General features: G+C 41.5%; 1 pseudogene; it reads right to left on the bottom strand.

The window, feature by feature from the left end:
* Positions 1 to 6369: 6369 nt before the first annotated feature.
* On the bottom strand, positions 6370 to 7238 carry LOC133746936 (forkhead box protein R1-like; annotated as a pseudogene).
* Positions 7239 to 17738: the final 10500 nt, after the last annotated feature.

Here is a 17738-nt window from a genome sequence, read left to right as displayed (position 1 = left end):
CCTCTATTATGCCTTGAAATCTGGTATTGTGATGCCGCAAGCTTCATTTTTATTTAAGATTGCTTTAAGCATTTGGAGTCTTCTATTTTTCCATATGAATTTTAGGATCATGTTTTCTATAATTGTGAAGAATGTCCTTGGTGTCTTGATTGGGATTGTTTTGAATCTATCAATTATTTGGGGTAGTATGATATTTTGATGATATTAATTTTTCCAATCTATGAACATGTGAGATTTTCCCGATTTTTGTGTCTTTTATTTCTTTTTATTTTTTTAAGACTATATTTATTTGGGATGTAGATTTACAAATAATGAGAGGGAGAGACAGAGAGAGGTCTTTCATCTGCTGGTTCAGTCTCTAAATGGCCACAACAGCCAGAGCTGTGCTGATCTGAAGCCAGGAGCCAGAGCTTCTTCCAGGTCTACCACGTCAGTGCAGGGGCCCAAACATTTGGGCCACCTTCTACTGCTTTCCTAGGTCATAGCAAAAAGTTGGATTGGAAGTAGAGCAGCCGAGACTAGAATGGGAACCCATAAGGGATGCCGGCACTACAGGCAGAGGATTAACCTACCACATGACAGCACTGGCTCTGTCTTTCATTTCTTTAATTAAGGTTTTGTAATTTTCATTGTAAAATCTTTCACATTCTTGGTTAAATTTATCTGAATGTATTTTATTTTTTTAGTTATTGTGAATGGGCCTGAACTCACAAGTTCTTTCTCATCCAGAGCATTGTTGGTGTATAACAACAATGTCAATTTTTGTTGATTTTATATCCTGCAAATTTTCTTAACTTTATTATGAGTTCTGATGGTCTTTTTAAAAATATGTATCTCTTTATTTGAAAAGCAGAGTTAGAGAGAGGCAAAGGCGGGGAGGGGGTGTTTTCCATCCACTGGTTCCTTCCCCCAGATTGCTGCAACAGCCAGAACTGCACTGATCCTGTAGCCAGAGATTCTTCCGGACCTCCCATATGGGTACAGGGGCCCAAAGACTTGGGCTGTCTTTTACTGCTTTTCCAGGCGATAGTAGAGAGCTGGATTGGAAGTGGAACAGCCAAGACTCGAACCGGAGCCCATCTGGGATGCCAGCACTGTGGGTAGTGGCTTTACCTGCTACGCCACACTGCCAGCCCTTCTAATAGTCTTTTGGTTTCTCTATATAAAGAATTATATCAACTGCAAACAGGAATTATTGTACTTCCTCCTTATCACTTTGATTTTTTTTCTTGCCTAATGTCTCTGACTAAAACTTCCAGAAGTATATTGAAAATAATGGTGAAAATTGCTCCAGATTTAGTGGAATTTATCCCAGCTTTTCCCCATTCAATATGATGCTGCCTGTGGTTTAGTCATGTATTGCTTTGATTGTGTCAAGGTGTGTTTCTTCTATACCCAATTTTTAAAGATTTTTATCATGAAAGGATGTCATATTTTGTCAAATGTTTATCTGCATCTATTGAGATAATCATATGGCTTTATCTTTCATTTTGTTGATTTTAAATAACACATTTATTGATTTACATATGTAAATCTGCATCCCTGGAATAAATTCTATCTTGGGTAGATAATCTTGTTGATGTATTGCTGGATTCTATTTGATACTATTTTTTTTTTTCTGAGAGTCAGAGTGGATAGTGAGAGAGAGAGACAGAGAGAAAGGTCTTCCTTTTTGCCATTGGTTCACCCTCCAATGGCCTCTGCAGCCGGCACATCACACTGATCTGAAGCCAGGAGCCAGGTGCTTCTCCTGGCCTCCAATGTGGGTGCAGGGCCCAAGGACTTGGGCCATCCTCCGCTGCCTAGCTGAGAGCTGGCCTTGAAGAGGGGCAACCGGGATAGAATCCGGCACCCCAACCGGGACTAGAACCCCGTGTGCTGGCACTGCAAGGCCGAGGATTAGCCTGTTGAGCCACGGTGCTGGCCTATTTGATACTATTTTATTGAGAATTTTTGCATCAGGATCCACTAGGGATATTGGTGTATAGTTCTTTTTTATTGCATCTATCTGATTTTGTAATTAGGGTAATGCTGGTCTCAAAGAATGGATTTGGATTGATTCTATCCCTTTCAATTGTTTTGAATAAGGGTGGGGATTGTTCCTTCCTTTAAAGTTTGGTAGAATTCAGTCTCTTCAGGGCTGGCACTGCGTGTGTGGCATAGAAGGTTACGCCTTCACTTGCAGTTTATGCATCCCATATGGATGCCGATTCAAGCCCCAGCTGTTTAACTTCCAATCACCTTTGTGCTAATGCACGTTAGGCCCTTGCACCCATGTGGAAGACCGGGAAGAGCCTCCAGGCTCCTGGCTTTGATCTGTCCCAGCCCTGGCAGTTGCAGCCAAGCAATTTGGGGAGAGAATCAGTAGATATCTCTCTGTCTCTCTGTCTCTCTCTGTGTGTGTGTGTGTGTCTCTCGCTTTTTCTCTCTGTATCTCTGCCTTTTAAATAAATAAATAAATAAGAAAGTAAGTAAATAATATTTTAAAAATGAATTCAGCCTTTTCTACAAGGGTATTTGGAAAGTTGGATTTTCACATGCTGAAGTTTGAAACCAGTTTGATCCAACTCAGAATGGATCAAGCATCTAACCTGATACCCAAAACATCACATTACTAGAGAAAAACATAGAAGAAAGTCTATAACACATTGGCCTAGGCAAAGAATTCTAGGGTAAGAGCCCAGAAGCAAATGAAATTATATCACGCGAGAAGTTGTTGTACAAAAAATGAAACAACAAAATGAAGAGGTAATCAACAGAATGGGAGAAAATATTTGCAAAATATGCATCCAATAATGGATTAATATCCAGAATACATAAGGAGCTCAAGAAATTTAACAACAAAACACACTCTAGTTAAAAAATGGACAAATTGCATGAACAAGCATTTTTCAAAGGAAGAAATAAAAATGGCCAACAGACATAAAATTCAGGATCACTAGTCATTAGGAAAATAAAAATAAAAATCACAAAGACCCTGTGTGCTGGGGTAATTTATCCTTTTTGTTCAATTATAGATTATATTTTTTGTCATATCTAGGAAATCTTTGCTTAACCTAAACTCACAAAAATCTTCTATGATTTTTTTTCCTGTAAGTATTATAGTTTTCATACTGCAGTTAGATATGTCATGAATTTTTTATATGTTTGTTAGTGGAAATTTCTTTTGGAAATTAATATCATATTGTGCCAGCACCATAATTGAAAAGACTATACTTTCTCCCCTGCATTGCAATTGCGATTCTGTAGAAAACCTGTTTACTGTGTTTTGATCTTTTATGGATCTTCTTTTGTGTTCCATTTTTCTGTCACACTTTAGATTAGTATAAATTTATAATTCTTGTAGTCATCTCTCCAATTTTATTATTTTTTTCAGGGTTACTTTCCCATGAGTGTATATCAGCATGTTATTTTAAAAAATAATCAGATTGCTTGCTGGGAAGGGGATTGAGATTTTGTTGAGTCTATAAAGTAATGTTAAGATAAATCCTGAGATTTTTTTTATTAAAATGTCTCTTCCCACTTAGAAATATTTAATTTCATATGAATATTAAGTTGTTTTTGTAGGTCTGTCAATATTTCATCAGATGTATATTTTATATTTTAAATGAAATAGTGGTGATTCTAAAATTTTGATTTCTATTGCTGGTATATAGAAATGTATTTAATTTTTCTGTATTGATTTTGTATCTTCTAGTTTTACTAAACTCACTTGTTGCTCATTACAATTTTGGCTTATGCATCAGAATTTTTGTATAGACCAAAGGTTGTCAGTTGTTTCCTCTCTTAAACTACTGTCTTACTAATGATAGTAAATGTTTCTCATTTGTAACAATACAATTTTTGTGACAACTTTTTATCACTTTAGTATTAAAGCATCCATAAAAAATAAATTAATGAGCATATCTGTGTTCCAATAAAACTTTATTACTGAAGCCTAAAGCTGGCCTACAAGTGAGAGTATGAAGATGGAGAATTTGCCCCCCTATTTTGTGGTCATTGTTGTGAATAGAGATCCTCACTTCTTCCTTTCAACTTGACTGCTTTTATTTATTTTTATTGCCTCAGCATACCGACTAGAATCTTAACTACAATGTTGAATAACAGTAGTGAAAACAAATTATTATCTTGTTTCTGATATTAAAGGTAAAGTATTTTAATTTCTGTCATTAATTATGTTTTCTGGAGTTTGTTATCCATGCTCTTTCTTATGCTGATGAAGTCATTGTATTTTATGTTTCCTGAGATTTGTGAAGTCAGGAAAGATTGTTAAGTTTGTCAAAGGCCTCTATCCACTGAGGAGTTATAGGGACTGGACACCCCTACCCAGCCATGGATAGACTAGGAAAGCTGCCTCAGGCCTTGGGAAGGGCAGAAAACAGTGACAGGAACTCAGATTCCATCTTGAGACTTACCTTTACTCTGACTGAAGTTATCCCATCTCACAGACACTCACCTGCATGTTCAGGCCATGAAACAGGATGAGGTATTTAATGCTGATGGCCCACATGAGCCAAGTCCCACCTACCTTAGCCACAGAAAATTTTTTCACCAAAAAGCTCATGTGTTCAGAACCTTAAACAAAGACCCCCTGCCTAGCAACCATATGTCACAATGTGGGTCAAAGATGTTCTGCCCTTTGGAATACAGCCAAGGGTCCAGTCAAAAGTAGACTCAAGTAGGAGGTGCAGTCCTAAAACAGGAACCTCTGCCTGTCCCCCACAAAAAAACAAAACAAAACAAAACAAAAACACCCCATGAATAATGGTAAAGGCTAAAACTGAAAACTCAAAAACAGGCTCACTCCTCTGATAATGGACTCCCAGCTTTGAGCCCCTCCTCTCTCTCGGGAGTCTGTACTCCTTTCCACACAGTAAATTCACTTTTGCTTTGCACACTCCTGGACTCAGCCCTTTATTTCTATACTGAGAGAGAGTCCTGGACCAGGGTGTCCGGCATCCCCAATAGGAGTGAGATAACAGTAACCCTGCAGTTTTTCTCTTTCATATAATTAATACCATAATAAAATTAATCATGGTGTTAGTGTTAAACAAGCCCTGCATTCCTGGAATGTATCCCATTTGCTTAGTCATTTATTTAGCTTATTTATTGAATTTGATGTCCTAAATTCTTTTTCTTCATATTACCCTTTACTGATCAAAAATTCCAAACAAAGGTAGCCTCTCCCTAAAACTGCCCCCCTCTGCTGCCTTGGCACCTGCCTTTACCCCTGTCACAGCTACCAGGGCGCAGAGCAGAAACTGTCCCAGGGCCCTGAAGTCCTATGTGTTCGTTAAGTAGCAGCTTAACAATGTTAGCTGAACAAGTAGGTGGTGCTCCCAGGGCTGCCTGCCACAAGCCAGCATCTCCCAAGGTTATCTTCAAAATCCAGAAAATGGGCACTCGCTCAGGTCTGGCGAAGGGCGAGGACTCTCCTCCTCCGAGACAAGCGTGGCATCTGCATGCCAGCAGCTGCCCCACTGCCTTGGGAGCACGCGTGGGCTGCTTCCCACCCCGAGCTGGAACTGCACCTCTGCCCTTCACCCCATCTTCAGAGACTACACACACATATCCACACAAGGCTGCTGGGGGCAACTTTAATAAGGCAGGGGACTTGCTTTGCGGCATCAAAGGTCAAAGAGGAAGTAACCTCAGTTAACCATACTTTCTCTCAGTTGGTACTGTTAATACATTATTGGCTTCATCTGTTTACAGAGCCATCCCAAAGTACTGAATACAATAGAAGTGGCTGGAAAAAGTCCATAGGAACCTATAGGAGGACAGCTAAACACAGAACCAACAACGCTAAAACTAAAGTTTTATGAGCAGCACATCATATATAACTGTGGATGACAAAAGACTTTAAGTTGCCATGTTTAAAATTATAAACTCATCAACCAACAAGAGGCACTTGCTTACTTCACAGTATTTTTGAAAGCACCTGTAGGATTTTACAAGTATTTAACCCTTTAGGCCTCTGGGGCTTTCTCATTAAGATAACTATCATGTCTACAAAAAGAGTTAAAGATTTTAAAAGCTATTATTAAGATTGCTATATTGGTCTATTATGCTATGTTATATGTGTGTACATATTGTATGTCCACATGGGGAAATTTTATTAAGAGTTTTATTTTAAATGGCTTATAGAGAAGATTGTCCATAAATTTAAGCTGCTAAAATCAATCAAAGATACATTTTAATTTGTGTGACCTGAATCTGTGTATCATATGTTTTAAACGTGTTGGTAGAAAGAAACTAAAAACATTTTAGATGGTTGTGCTTAAGTTTACTGGCTAAACAAACTACACCATGTTAGATATTTAAGAGGTGTTTCCAAATACATGATTCTTAAAATTTAAAAAAAAAAAAAAGGTCAAAGAGGAAGGGCATCATATCTGATTGGCTCATGCACTGGCTGGATACTTTCCAGCTGGTTGGCAGCCAGGGCGCGGGCCTCCTCGGCAAAGCGGTGGCGTCCCTCCTCAGTCAACTTCCAGAGGCAGGAGCAGGGCCAGGCGCTGACCTCAGCCTGCTTACTGACCGGCATTTTCTCAAAGCTGTCTCGGAAACACAGATTGTGGCGGATGGTGTTCTTCCAGCCTTCCGGAGCCGTTCGGAAAAACGGAAAGTGTTGTCAAGTCAAACTGTAGATCTGCTGCACGTTGAGGCCACGAGGGGAACTGTTTCTTAACGCCAGGGCAATTAGGTGGAAGTAATTGAGAGGGGGCCGGGGCCAGAGCCTCCCCTCCTGGTTGCTGGCTTGCTGAAGCCTCGGGCTCTGGAGGGGGGCCCTTTTGTAAGGGGACAGGAGAGCCACACAGGAGCTGTCATCCTTGTCCTCGGCCTCCTCCTTTTCCGTGAGCTCCCAGCTGCTGGGGGAAGACGAAAAGTGCTTTGGCGACGGAGACTGCTCGGGGGAGGAAGGCGACAGTGCCCGGCCCCGCAGCCTCTTGGCAGCAGGCATCTTCCTGATGGCAGGGCAGCCGAGGGCGAGGGACCGCGCCCGCCGGTTCCTTCTCGCTAGCCCCTTGGGCTTCCAGCTTTCCCGGTGGGTACACGATGTTGGGGTTCCCCCACATCCACAGGTTGGGCTCAAACTCTGGACCATCTCTGTCAGCACGGGGCTTCTTCTCCAAGGGTAACCTTGGTGGTTCCACTATTTGAAGCCTGTACCTGGCAAGGTTCTGCTCAGCCATAGGCAGGTGCGATGTGAAGGCCAGAAAGGCCTTGTTCCCCATGTCCCAGTCCAGCAGTCCCAGGACCTGGCCACGGAAGCTGGCCCAGACGTCGAGCTGCTGGAGTTTGAGGTCCACCTTTAGGAGAGCGCGGCGTGCCCAGCCGCGGACAGAGGGAGCCAAGAGAGACTGATGTCCTAAATTTTTAATACATTTTATCTTTAGCGATATCTCAGGTTCATATTAAAATTAAGATGAAGGTAAAGAGATTTTCCAAAAATATCTGCTGCCACAGTGGCATAGTCACTCCTCTTATTAATATGAACCTGGCCAGTGTAGTTTAGTTGTTATGATTACATTTGTTACATCATTATCACCTCAAATCCATAATTGACACTAGGATTTTGTATTGAAAACTTTATGAATTCATGCAAAGTTATAATAATGTGTGTCCACCATTTTATTATACAGCATTTCATTACTCTAAAATTTTATCTGCCCAGTCACCCATTTCTTCCCTCTACAATCCTGTCAACAACTAATCTTTTTACTAGATTCATAATTGTGCCATTCTGAAATGTCACATAGTGATGAGCACGTATAATTGTTCACGTCAACTTCTTTTACTTGGTAATACACCAAAGATTCCTCTGTGTGTTTTCATGATTTGTTAGCTCATTTCCTTTTAGCAATAAACTATTTTCTGAATGATACAACACAGTTCACTCATACATTCACCTATATGAGAATATCTTAATTATTTCAAAATTTGGTTGGATTTTTACATTATTGCTCATGAGGAAATTTGATTTTTTTCAATCACTGTGTTTTTCAGGATAATATTCATTATAGGAGTAGTTCAGATGTATTCCTCCTCATCTTTTGAAAAGCATGCAGAATTACATAATTTCTTTCTAAAATATTGGAAGAATGTATCAGTGAGGATATCTGGGCCAGGTGATGCTTTCTAGGAAGATTTGTAACTCTGTATTTTACTTTAGAGATATTTGTTAATACAGGTGGTGAATTTCTTCTTGACTGAGTTTATCTTTCAAGGAACTTTTCTACTTTATTTATGTTAGCATGGTTCTTCATGAAAATCTGTATTAATATCTCAAGAATTTGTACTAATATCACATGCTTTTCTTCATTCATAATTTGTGCATTTTCACTTTTTCTTGATCAACCTGAGTGGATAGATGTTTATCACCTTCACTATTTCCACACATGGTTTTGTTACAGTGGCTTTTCCCATTTTTTTCCCAGTTTTACTGACATTTTTCTTCTGTCATAATGAAGTTGGTCATGAAAGCAGGCTGGTGTGCAGGCGTTGAGAGAGACAAGCACATTTAGGTTGCTTGGCTCAGGGTCAGTGGTGCGGCTTTTTGACCTTCATGACCTTGAGGCCATGCTCACTGCCATGTCCTGCACTGTGCAGTGCTGTGGGTCATACTTGGTGCTGAGATTAATTCTAGGCAGCCAAGGGGTGAGCTGAGTTATGTGTGGGCTGAGGCCTCAAGCCAGCAAGGTTCAGGAGATCACACGTGGGTAATCTTCTGATAGCAACAAGAAGTACACCAGAGGTGCACTCACTGGCCTTGGTGGACATGGTCCTTCAGGGAGCCACTTGGCCCTCACAGCCACGGGTCCCTGTATCCAGCAGTGACTACAGCCCTAGGCTCCACCTCTTTCCCTGTGGGGCTGGCCTTATTCCCCTCAGTGGTACTGGTGACCCTGCTCCTGGAACAGAGATTGGGGAGCTGTGCCAGGGTTGAGGTGGCTAAGGCCAGAGGTGCCTTGGGGTCCCTGAGGGAGGCGCTGCAGCTCCTGGGGCTAAATTTTACTGATTGTATCTTGGTTGCTGTAGTTGATTGGGATGGCTACAGGAAGTTATCATAGCCTTTGAAGCTTATAAACCAAAGAAATCACCACGGATCTTAAAGTAAGAGTCTCAGGACGCAGCCCTGACAGGGTTGAGGGTCTCTTGAGTGTCTGCTTCCTGGTTCCTAGATGGCTTTTCCCAGAATTCTCAGGTGGATAAAGGGTAAAGATACTCACTGTGTCTGTTTTATAAGCCTCTGATCCTGCCTGAGCACCTTACAGCTTTATCAGGCAATAACACCATCCATGATTATGTTTCAGCATTTAAATGGTATGTTCAGATCACAGCAGATACTTATTTTCACTCTCTATGTGGTGCTGTGACTTTAAGTTGCTCCTCTTTTTCTAGTGTCTTTAGTTGTTGGAAATCAAGTTCATTGATTTCAGACTAATATCAGGGGCTTCAAAATTTTTCATTGTGTTTTTTCTTTAAAAAAGCTTCTGAACCCCTTTCTACAGACATTTATCACTAAAATTTTTCATTAATGTGCCCTGATAGCTACATTAAACAAGTTCTCTTATGTTGTATTCAATTCAGTTAAATACTTTCTCTCTGCTTGCTCTTGGACTCAGTTTATTGCCATGTGTGCTACTTACTTTCCAAATATTTGAATATTTTCCTGATTCCTGTTTGTGTTATTTCTTTCTGATTTGATTGGTTTGTATTCATAGAGCATATCATTTGATTTTATCCTTTTATTAGTGTATGTTTTATACTCTATGACATCTACTTTGGTAAGTGTTCTATGGTTACTTGAGAGTAGTGTTTTGAATTGGATATTCTTACTGAATTTCTTGTTTCTTGTTCTGTCATTTGCTGAATGACAAGTACTGGAATCTCAAATGATGTTTCTAAATTTTTAAACTATCTTATTGTATAGCATGCATTTGACTTTATTAGATGCATAAATATTTAGAATCATATCTTCTTGGGTAATTGAACTCATAATTTTGAGATGAATTTTTAATTGCTTATGGGAGTATGGCTATGAAATTAACCTTGGTAAGGCTTGTGTTCCTCACTTTTCAGTTTTTAAGTGTTATTGTACTTACATATTATTGTAGTTCACCTTATCTGTCATCAAACTGGTTTAATTTCACAGTTTATTATTCGATTCTGCTTTATTTTAGATTAATAAATTATTTTATGATTTAGTTGTATATATATTTCAGGAGGAATTATTAACTGCAACTCTTTGTTTTGCTATGATACAGCTGCTTTACCAATGATAGTATATGATTTTAATTCATTAGAGTCCATCTGGAAGTAACTATACTACATTATATGTGATACAATAAAAATACAATATACTTTAAGTCTAGGAAAAATTGCCATTTTTCCTTCATAACTTTCCTATGTCTCCATTTGGCGGGCTATCTGTTATTCACTTGAAGTGTTATCAAAGATCGACACAGTCACAAACTTATGCATTTTTTGTGATATATAATTTACATTAATGCCTATCCAGTACAGTGACAATTTCTGACACTTTAATTTATGTATTTATGAGTGTTAAGATAGTTTTAAAAAATATCTTCCACACTTCTACTTATCATTTTTGAGATTTACTTTTTGATCAGTTAAGCACCTTAAATACAGCTTGATCTTTTATAGCCTTGCTTTCATGATTTGTTGTGTGGATCAGAACCATGCTCAGCCTATGTCTAAATTCCTAGTCCTAAGGCAAAAACTTTTCTCATTACTCTAATCATTGTCCCATGACTTGGGAGTTTTTCAGTCTGGCTGCTGAGAATGGATGTTTAATCTCAGCTCTCTATGGGCACAAGGAAGAATTTCCTCTAATCTTTGTAGATGTCACGCACACAGTCTTAATTTTTTTTTTGGTGGGCATGCACTGTTTATTACTTCACCAAACATCCAAACAAGGCCCTCCAAATGTCTCCAGTGTTCTTTCTCATTACTCTGTTCCTCTCCAGATTTCCCTATGACAGCTCACTGACATGATGTTCCAGAATACTCAGCTTCATCACATCAATGCAGGGAGTCTGTACACTCTACCTCAGTTCCCTCTCCCTGTGACAGGCCATGGGATCTCTCTGCTAGGAGCTGCAGAATTTGAGAGTTTACTTTATTTTTCTTTTATCTTTCATATATTGTGTTCTTTGCCACAGGCCTTTTAGTATGAAAATCGGTGATAAATGCTGGTTTTCTCTTTAGTGTCTGATTGTCTCATGTAAGGAGTTAAAGAACAATTTTTACTTCATCTTGGCTACAAGTAAATTTAAGCTGAGCTTCAGCATGTGGTATACACTGGTTGGAATACTCTTCATTCTTTTCTTAACTGCTATGTTTTAATCCTTTATGTCTCAGTGTACTCATGTTATTGTCAAGAAAATGTTCCTTAGACCCAGTGTGGATTGAATTTTATTATGTGATCATTAAATTGTTATCTTACTAAATCCATCTAAATTCAGAGTTTAATTTTATTTTAATTTCCTCTCCACTAGACTCTAATCCAAATAAGAACAGAAAATTTGTTTTATTTGCAGAGCCTAGTACAATAATGTCTTACACAGTGTGGGTTTTCAATATGTATTTGTACACTGCATGAATTAGTGGGAAAAAGAACATGTTTATATAAAATATTCATATATATTTCTCTCACTTTATTCTTCATATTATTTCAGAATATTGAAAATCCAGGCTGCATTTTTTCATATGCAATATTATTATAACTTTCTTAAAAATTGCTATAGAGTGCTGACTGAGAAACTTAAATTTATGAAAAATTAGAGAAATACAAAAATCTCTACAATAAGATAAATGAAATTACTTAGGCCATCAATAGTTAGGTGGGATCAAGAATGCTATATTTTGAGGTATTATCTCTTTACATTTCCTAAAATATCCTGGAACAGAGTGACAGAAATGTAGACACACACACACACACACACAGAGACAGAGAGAAAGAGAGAGAGAGAGGGAGAGAGAGAGCACTTATCCACTGATAAACTCCCCTAAATACCTGATGCCTACAAAATGTTGGGGAAAAGCAGTAGGAGATGGCCTAAGGGTATGGACCCCTGCCACCAATGTGGGAGATCCAGGTGAAACTCCTGGCTTCATCCCAGCCCAGTCCTGGCCACTGCTGCCATTTGCAAAGTAAATCAGCAGATAGAAGATCTCTCTCTCTCTCTTTTTCTGTATCTCCCTCTCTCTCTCTGTAACTGCCTTTCAAATTCATAAGAAAATCTTTTAAAAAATACAGTGTAACTAGATTTTCCTCCTTCAGTGTAATTCTGAAACAAAATGGACTTATAAATTACATTTAAGCAAAGTGAGAAATATGGCCCTTTTGATGGCACCAAAACAAAGAAGCTCCTGCCTCTCCCTAAGTGGATGTTAAGACAAGTGTTTAGAAGAACAAGAAAACAGCACTGAAAGGTATCCACAGCCACCCGTGATGGAGAGACAAGGAGAGAGGGAGAGAGAAGGGGAGAGAGAGGGGGAGAGAGAGAGAGGGAGGGAGGAAGGGAGAAGGAGAAATAGTAGTAGTGGTGGTGGTGGTGGTAGAAGTAGAAGAGGACAAAGAGGAAGTGGAGGAAAAGGGAGAGGAGGAAAAGAAAAAAAGTAGGGAGAGAAGAAGGAAGGAAGGGATGAAGAAAAACAAACAAAACAGTGTAACTCCAGAGGAAGCTCAGAGATCCCTGAAAGTGCACCTCCAGGAGAAACAAGTTTGATCAGCATGCCTACATTCCCCCTGACAACAGAGCCTGCCATGAGGAAGACAGAAGGCCACACACAGTTATGTTTGTCGAGATGTCAAGGCCAGCTATCACCAGATCAGACAAGCTGTGAAGCAACTCTGACTTAGAGGTGGCCAAGGTGAATATCCTGATCAGGCTGATGGAGAGAAGAAAGCCTGTAATTAAACGGCTCTGGATTATGATTCTCGGATGTTGACAGCAAAATTGGGATCATCTAAACTTGGGCCAGAGGACTAATTGGAAATACCCAATTTCATCATTAACCAAAAGCAATAAAAATACAGCAAAGAGTAAGTTTGAGAATGTCTTCTAGATCATGGTAAAGGATTTAAATTTAGTTCTGAGATAATGACAATCAGAAGATTCTTTTTTTTTTTTTTTTTTTTTTTTTTGGACAGGCAGAGTAGATAGTGAGAGAGAGAGACAGAGAGAAAGGTCTTCCTTTTTTCTGTTGGTTCACGCTCCAATGGCCACTGCAGCTGGTGCATCTCGCTGATCCGAAGCTGGGAGCCAGGTGCTTCTCCTGGTCTCCCATGTGGGTGCAGGGCCCAAGCACTTGGGCCATCCTCCACTGCCTTCCCGGGCCATAGCAGAGAGCTGGCCTGGAAGAGGGGCAACTGGGATAGAATCTGGCACCCCGACCGGGACTAGAACCTGGTGTGCTGGCACCGCAAGGCGGAGGATTAGCCTGTTAAGCCACGGAGCCGGCCCAATCAGAAGATTCTGTAAGTAGAATGATGGGTTTTAATTTCATCTGAAAGTAAACTATTCTATTTTCTATAATGATAATAAAACCAGATAGAGATAATTGAAAGAACAGAAAACTATGCAATTGAAGTAAAGACAATAACCAATAATAAAAAAGGTGATTACACAGACCAGAGTGTTAGGAAAGGAGAGGGTCAAAAATTGTCATATATGGGAAGTATTTCAAAGACAGCAACAAGGAGGCATTATGTATTAATTAGTTTATGTGAAAGGAAGAGAGAGAGAAGGTGGTTGATGAGTTGATGAGGATCGCTATGATTGTTTTGAAATGAACAATTGAAAATTGAAATTCTCAGCTATTGAGATGAATGTCAGATTAGAGAATGTTCTTATTAAACATTGAAATGGGTTATTGTACAGCAGATTAATAGAGGTGAGTAAAAAGAAGAGGTCCAGATAAATATATAAATTTAGGATTTATTGGTACATAGCTAATTTTTGTTTAATTTTATTATTTTAAGTATTTATTTATATATTTACTTATTTGAAATGTAGAGTGACAGAGAAAGAGACAGAAAATGAGTGAGTGAGAGAGAGCTATTTTTTTAAAAAAAAAAAGATTTATTTATTTATTTGAAAGTCAGAGTTACCCAGAGAGAGAGGAGATAGATACAGAGAGATAAAGAGGTTTTCCATCTGCTGGTTCACTCCCCAATTGGCTGCAATGGCCAGAGCAGTGCTGATCTGAAGCCAGGAGCCAGGAGATTCTTCCGGTCTCCCAAATGGGTGCAGGGGTCCAAGGACTTGGGCCATCTTCTACTGCTTTCCCTGGTCATAGCAGAGAGCTGGATCAGAAGTGGAGCAGCTGGGACTTGAACCAGTGCCCATATGGCAAGCCAGCACTGCAGGCAGCAGCTTTACCTGCTACACCATAGTGCTGGCCCTGAGAAAGGTCTTTAATCTGCTGATTTACTCCCCAAATAGCCATAAGAGTTAGGTCTGGGCTAGGCTGAAGCCAGGAGCCAGGAATTCCATTGTCCCACATGCTTAGTGGGGGCCCAAGCATTTGGGCCATTTTCCATTGTCTACACAGGTGCATTAGAAGGGAGATGTATTCGAAGCAGAGCAGCAGGGATTCAGATCAGCACTCCAACATAGGCTGATGGCATTGCCAGTAGCAGCTTACCATATTGTGTCACAACACAACACTGGCCCCTATTTTCATTATTGAAAAAAAAATAAGCTTAAATAAAAATTGTAAGTATGTATCAGATATCACATTTATTTCAACATATGCATATATTATTTACTGTCCAATCAGGGTAAATGTATCTGTCTTTTTAAGCATTGTCATTTACTTATGATAGAAACATTTAAAATAATTTCTTATAGTGTTTTTATAGAAAAACGTACAGTATATAATCATTACCTATGGTGACCTTGCTGTGCAATAGAATACCAGAACTTATTCATCCTATCTCTGTCATTGCATCCATTAAATAACCTTTCCTCACCCATAGATATTATTTTAAAAATGTGTTTATTTGAAAGAGACATAAAGAGAGCACATGAGAGAGTGTGTCTATCTCTTGGTTCACTCACAAATGCCCACAATAGCATTGTTAGGCCAGGAAAAAGTCAGAAATCAAGAGCTTCTGCCTGGGCTGGACGTGCAGTGGGAGGGGGCTCAGGGCACGAGTGCCCAACTTTCCACAGAGGCTGGTCCTGCAGGGAAACAGGATGGAGCCTGGGGCACAGGTGCCAGCACTGAGCCCCTTCCCAGAGAGGAGCCCGCCTGTGAGATGGCCGGTCACACACAGCACCCCACGGGGCCGGCCATGGGCTGCAGCCCTTGGCCTCAGGAGGGGCGTCCTGCCTCACTGCATCCCCTGAGGCCACACTCTCCTATCAAGAGCTCGTGTTCCACCCAGCAGGGGTCAGCCTTGCCGCCACCGCCAGCAGGAGGAGGCTGTCCACCATCAGGGCATCCGGGCAGTCTTCAGCTCTCTCGTGCCCCGGGGAGGAACCGCACACATTGGCCCCAGAGCCTCATCAGCAACAAGGAGTGGGCTGGGGACCACTGGACTGCCTGGGATTCCTGACCCAGCCCCAAGGAAGAGACGAGACCCCCAGGCCCGGGCTGCTGCGATGCCAGTGAGGCAGTGGGAGATCCACCTGCTGCTGGACAGTGAGGAGGCCATGCAGCACGAGCTGGCTGTCCAGGAGAAGTGAGTGCCTGGCCCCAGGCCAGGGGTGGGGCCCCACTCGGCTGTGCCCTCCTTGGCCTGGCCCCAGGCCCACGCCCCCTCACCAGTGAGGTGTGGGAGGTGAGGCAGGGCCCTGCGTGTCGTCCTGTGCTCCAGGATGAGGCTGCAGGCCTGGATGGGGCCTGGTGCTCACCTCGGGGATGTCTCTGCCGTCACAGCCCGGGTTTCCTTCCCTGAAGACAGATGCGACCCCTGCAGGAGGGCGGCCAGCTGTCTGGCTCCCGGGGTCCTCTGAGAGGGCGGGGAGCTGGAGCCATGGGCTGCTCTGGGCTCCGTTCCTTCAAACCCTCAGATCCTCGGGACCAGAGGGGAGGCTGTTGCAGTGAACAAACACAAACCCCAGGGCACCGGAGCTGACCGGGCCTGGGACAGACGTGGCACCCTGGGCTTTGTGCTGAGGGAGGGGCATGCAGGGCCCAGCTGCTGTGCCCAGCATGGACTTGGAGCCGGGGCCTGGCTCCGTGACGGATGTGAGGAAGAGGAGACAGCCCCCTGGAGCCCTAGCATCGCCTCCCACTTGTTCTTGTGAGGATCCACGACTCCCCTGCTCACTGAAAGGGCTGCCATTTGCTTTCTGCAGATGAGAGAGAGAGGTTCCAGGCCGGGCTGGCTGCTTCCTGCAACCCCGCTCCGTGTGTCTGCACGTGGGCTGGCTCCTCTGGGGCACAGGGTCAAGGCCGATGGCATAGTGGAGTCATAGGGCAACCCCACGGGAAACCTTAGCCTGGACTGAGAAACAGGCACCAAATCCCTCTGCGCAGGTCCCAGCCCAAGAGCCCCTCTCTGGGGAAATTCCCACCCCCTCCACACAGTGCCAGCTAGGGGCAGTGGCGAGCGAGGCCGCACCCCTAGGGCTGAGTCCCTCTCTGGTTGGCGGCTCCAGAGGCCATGGATGTCCCTCCAGTGCCTGGGCTGTCTGCTGTGTCGTGGGAACCCTCACAGCTCCAAGTTCTCCCTGCACAACTGTTCACTTTCTTTTCTTTTGTAACAGTTATGAATTGTCAAGTTACAAAACTGATGTATTAAAACGGTAAATTTGCTTTTCAAATGAGATTTAAAGTATCAAGTAGCAGAAAAACTGTAAGTGCATAGCAGAGGTGCAGACGTCAAAGTAATTCTTCCCAATCCTTGTTAAAAATAAAACTTCTCATGAGAACTGTTTAAAAAAAAAAAAAAGTCAGAAATCAAGAATTCCATCAAGGTTCCCACATGTGTAGCAGGAGCCCAAATACTGGGTTGTTACCTGCAACTTCACAGGCACAAAGCCAGAAAGCTGAGTCAAACGTGTGAAATAGCCTGAATTTAAACCAGGCACTTCAATATTGGGTGCAGGCATCCCAAGTGATGGCATAATCCACTTTACCACAATGTCTACCCTTATAGATGACATATAAAACCACGAGAATTGAAGATAGTATTCATGCACTGAATTAAGTACAAAGAAAAAAAATGAAAATAAACGCAGGAATATTTCAAGGGAAACAGAAATTAGAAGATGAGATTGGAGATAACTAAAGATAGAGAAAAATTAAGTAAATATGGATATTCCAGATGTTAGGTTTAGAGTATATTTGGGGGAGGCTATAATTACTAGCTCATTTCACTGCTAGTAACAGGCTGAAAAAGGAGAGCTGATAATTGCCAATTTGACTCTGCAATGGTTATGTAGATCATTGGTGACCTGGAATAGAACAATTTTGGTAGGATGACTGAGAAGCACATGACGTGAGTACATGCAAAGAAAGTGGTGAGAGGGAAAATCAAATCCAGCAAGTTAAAACATTTCCAGCTACTCTGTTGTTAAGGAATTAGAGAAATGCGATTAGTAAAAGAAGGTGTTAATGAATGTTGTGGACAAATTTTTAAAGAGACCCTCATGACACACAGTTCCTGGTATTTATGCCACTATATAAACCTCTCCTAATGCTTGTGAATTGCTTCAAACTTATAGTTATGATAAAAGTGAAGGGTTGTCGCT

This window comes from Lepus europaeus, chromosome 18, assembly GCF_033115175.1.
Source record: "Lepus europaeus isolate LE1 chromosome 18, mLepTim1.pri, whole genome shotgun sequence".
Taxonomy (NCBI): Eukaryota; Metazoa; Chordata; class Mammalia; order Lagomorpha; family Leporidae; genus Lepus; species Lepus europaeus.
This window is presented reverse-complemented; position numbering and strand designations above follow the sequence as displayed.